This window comes from Lygodium microphyllum, chromosome 21 (assembly GCF_053477565.2).
Source record: "Lygodium microphyllum isolate KBCC chromosome 21, Lygodium_microphyllum_v1.1.10, whole genome shotgun sequence".
Taxonomy (NCBI): domain Eukaryota; kingdom Viridiplantae; phylum Streptophyta; class Polypodiopsida; order Schizaeales; family Lygodiaceae; genus Lygodium; species Lygodium microphyllum.
In genome coordinates this window covers 30,930,323-30,935,175 of record NC_141155.1, presented here as the reverse complement: position 1 = coordinate 30,935,175, position 4,853 = coordinate 30,930,323, and positions in this window count along the sequence as shown.

Below are 4,853 nucleotides of genomic sequence, written 5' to 3'. Positions count from 1 at the left end.
TGTAAAAGATGTATAGAAATGGTATTTTAAAAATTCTTTATTTTGAACTCACGTGATACGTATATATATTCTTGACTAAGTACATTGAGCTATTGATGCAATGCTTACTGATGAGAATTTGATTTCATCTACTTTGGGTGGCCTTAATTATGAAAAGGCTCAAGAATCTGTTGTTTGTTCTATGCATATACAGAAGTCGTTCTTAGATTTTGATGAGTTGGTCTCTCTTATGATTACTAAAGATATCAACATGTAGGCTAAATAATCTAAAATAAATATTGAATAGTTTCAAGCTTATTACTTAAGTTTAGAAAAGAGATGCGATGGAACTTCTTCAAGAGGTCATGGTACGGGTTGTGTTGGTGATAACCAAACAAATATTGAGAGCTAGATTTTGAGACCCATTTTTGAAGCATTTGAGCCCATTCTTGGAGCAGAAAAGTAGTCGAGAGACATCAAGGACTAAAATTTCATGCAAAATTGAATGGCGGAAAATGGTTGAGCTAGAATTTTCCTAAGTGGATTTCAATGGTAGGAATCAAATGAAAATCTCAGTTCGTCGATCGGAGGTTGTTTGACCCCCCATTTAATCTCTACAAGATTTAGTGTTCTAAAGCAGCTATGTGATTTGGAAGCCGCAAAGTGCACGATAGGTTCAAGGTTTATAGATTTCAATGTCACGAAGCTATCCATCCAGTCAAATCGCAATTCTGAGTCTGTTTGCCCTTCGAAACAAGCTGAAAACCGTGGCACAGTGTGTGAAAGTGGGTTTTTCAAAGTACAAATTTATAAATGACATGAAATGAAATGTAAATGAAAAAAAAAACATGCATATTCTTGCCCGATAGGAGGCGAGGGCTTTTTTATTTTGCGCCCCATTTTTGGATGGATTTGTGTCTTTTCAATACACCCCAATCAAGTGAGAGAGAGATGGAAGCCTAATCTAAATATGCCAAGAGTAAGATTTTGATTGTAAGCATGTGAAATATAATCAAGGGAATTAAATTTTGATTTCTTAGTCTTTCTCTCTTCTCTCTTCTCTCTCCTCTTACTACCCATTCATATGCTTGATTCTATGAGAGAAGGGGGTGGGGTTTGATGAAAGATGCTGATGGAGTGATAGTGTTGGAGTGTAAAGGATCATAGATCAGGCTATGGAAGAGCATCAATAATCAAGAAAGAGTGCCAATGGCCTCCCAACCTTGAAATGCGATCTCAAAAAGCTTGTTTTTATGCATAAGCGATCATTCTACTTATTTTATGATAGATTTTGGTAGAAGTTGTTTGGAAATTGTTGTCTTCGGTTGTTAATGTTGTAATCTATCACAAATATTAAAGAAAATAAGAAAATTCAGTCACATAATAATTTATACATAAACCCATAATTATGCGGTTTTAAGGAAAATGGTCAATTTTGGGATTTTTGTTGTGTTTATGGGATTCATGTGGAATTAAAAATGATATGAAATTAATTCTCAATACACATGATCAGTCCAAACCAAAATTTTTAAAAATGTCATTTTTAGCATAAATAAATAATAAAAATAGAGGAATTTTTTTTTTAACATTCAAAAAATAAGAAAAAATAAGATTTATGTGTATGGATATGTGACATGGCTAGAGTATGAGGGATGAGCCTCAGTGTAGTCTTGTCTTTGTGTAAAATGGAGTCTTTATCGTTTTTATAAAGAAAAACACAAACAAAATCCTTCCTATACTTATCAACGCATGCATAACCTAAGCGGTAAGGAGAAGAAGAGGATTTGAGGGTGGCTAATTGTTGATAAGATCCTAAGTTCTGATCTTTTTCCAATGCATGGCATATAGAACATGTATGGTTGAAGTTTAAGAGGGTCTAAATTAAAGTTTAAGAGGGTCTTATAGCACGAGAATTCTCAGTAGTGCTGACCCTCAGCAACACAACATTACGTGTAGATTAAAATCATTGAAGGAAATATATTTGCACCTTACAATGTTGATTTCTAAAGGATAAAATGATTGAGCACTATAACGGTTTATACACCATTGCATTGCATGCAACTCATGGTATCATTACTAGATGCATTGCAATTGTATTCATGCATATGACCTATGTTGAGTATGTGAAATATCTTAAGCTGTAGGTTTAGAAAATCAGTTTCCTTGGGAACTATTTAGTGAGAAAAATATCTCTATCTCGTGGAACGTTTAAAAATCAGAGTGGATTTTGTGATATACGTGCTTTGTGTTAGCAACACATTGAGGGGTCAATCCACAAGGTGTAGGAGAGCCGCAGTGGGACCATGACATTCATTAGAGGGTGCCTCCTCCTTTGTTTGTGCTTACATGGTGTTTAATACCAATATATGTAGGGACTCCCTCTGAGGAGTGTGGGGAAGGCTTAACCATTGGATTACAATCCAAAACAAACACAAAATTTAGGATCAAAGTTAGTGAAGTGTGTCCCTAAGATGCTCCTAGGCCGCGAGGCCGAGAGGGTGTGTTCTTTGAGTGTAGAGAGGCACGACTAGTGATTAAAGAGTTAGTGTCACCCATTTTGGATCCCGACAGGTGGTGCGTTTGTCGGAAGCCACTTATCAATGGTGGTCCTCAAATCTCGATTATCTAGGGACCATTTAGCTAGTTTATTCCAAAGGAGAGTGAGATTGATCCATTGTTTATTGATAAATACAATCTAGCTGAAATCCAAAAGCAAGAAAGTGCTAGGCGATGTGCCAAGATCTTGAGAAGGTATTGTTCTCAATGTAGTAGTTCAATATTCCTACAAGGGAGTGGATCTAGTGGTCCTAGGGCCACAATTAATCCATTGGGAGGAGAAAGCTCTAGTTCTCCCCTTCCCCTAGTAAGTTAGTCTACATCAACTGCAGGTGTAAACCCACCCTTACCAAATCATATTGCAAATCTAATCATCGTGCAATTCCTACTAAAAATGGTGGATTTTCCAGCCTTAGTTTTTCCCCTACCCATCTTTAATCGGCTAGTGGAGGAAGATGTGGAGAAGCTCCACATTAGGGGGTTTCAAAATTTAATGTTCAACTGTCATATCCAAGATGAAGGACATTTAATGGTGTTCTTTGACATGACTGTCAAGGGAAGAGCTACAATATGGTATTATGGTGGCCTAGAGGCTAGAACCATAATCACTATTGATTTGTTTTATGCATCCTTTCGAAGGTAAAATTTTCCTAAAAGAGGTGGTGAATATTGGATACGTATACTAATTGTTACACATCAAGAGTCGCATGAGGATATCCGAGCATATGCAAAGAAGTTAAAGGAGGTCTTTTGCAAATTGCAAGCTTCTATCCCTATCCTAGCAATTGTACAACTATAATATTTTTTGCATGGTTTGGACTTCAATATTTATGTGCAGTTGAATACTATCACCTTTCCGGATATAGAGACTACTATGAGATGAGTAGAGGAAGTAAAATCTTGACTACAAGGGCCTAGGTCTCTAGAGCCAATCTTAATGTAGGTTTAGTTCATGGAAATAACTTGGCATTAACCAATGAAATTCAAGGGATAGCTATGCCTAATCCGAATGGGAGAGAAAGCATAATACAAAAAGTGCCCTTGCTATTAGCTCCTTCGAGTGTGACCATGCCAATGGCTAGTCAAATGGTTTCACTAAATAATGAAAGTCAAATGATAAACCCTAATGTGGTTTCAATTAATCAGTAGTATCCAACCCCCAGGCTAATGGAACAACAAGTAGATGATTGTGGCTATGAGTCTAGTGCATCGAATGTCCTTAATGAAGTTAAGGATACGATGAAGCACTATACTAACATGATCATCAAACAATATAGGCAAATATCTGGTGATGTCCATTTTCTTAAAAAACAACATAATTTGATAGGGAGTCGATGCCCTGAAGAGAATGCCCCCTCAAGATTCAATTGTAAGTGGTCTGGTGGCCAATATTTCATTAGGAATTTCCCTAATGTTAAATGTGACATATGTGGGAAGTTGTGCCATCTAGCTAGTACCCATTGGAATAAGATTAGTTCGCTCCAGCAAGGGAGTATGCAACCACGACTAGTCAATCATCGAGCACAAGGGAATAATTTGCAACACGATGATGGACCAAAGCAAATATTGCAAAGAGGGAAAGCTACTGTAGAAGAGTTGCCTACTGGTAGTGATGTCAACCTTATTGTAGTTGTGAGTATCAACAACATTGAAGCTTCTAATTTGCGATCCATTACAAGAGGGAAAAAGGCTAAAGAAGGCAATAAGGATAATGTTAAACATGCTGAGGTAAATCCTAAATAGGATGAAAAAAGGGACGAAAGTCCTTAACCCTAATGTAGAAGCCAATCCTCTAAAAGCTGTTGATAGCAATGCTGACCCTCAAAACGAGTTTCCAAAGAAGAAGGTAAAAGCCAAGAAGGAGGCGCCAAAGCATGTTCAAAGGCCAAAGGAGAGAATGGTTCGCTGGGAGAAGAGAACCATTGTTAATTATCATACGTTTCATTTAGAGAGTTCTCTTTGTGATGTAAAGTGTGATGTGAACCTCTTGCAATTGATCAAGTTATCTCCAGGAGTGAGTAAAGAACTTAAAAGTATTCTTTGCACTAGGTATATCGTTAAGCCCTTGGCAATACCTCGTGTGGGAGAGGATTGCTTTGACTATGCTTAAAATCATTGCACAAGGGTAGCATCATATGTTAAAATATTAGTGGATCATGCTATTGTAGACACGATGTCGTAAATTTCGTGTAAGGGCTGCAGAACACGGGGTTCAAGGTACAGCAATGGAAGAGTCTAACAAGAAGAACTCAAATTTTTGATGTCAAAGATCATATATTGCTTGTCAAATGAGTTACAAGAAATTCATGTTCAGGATA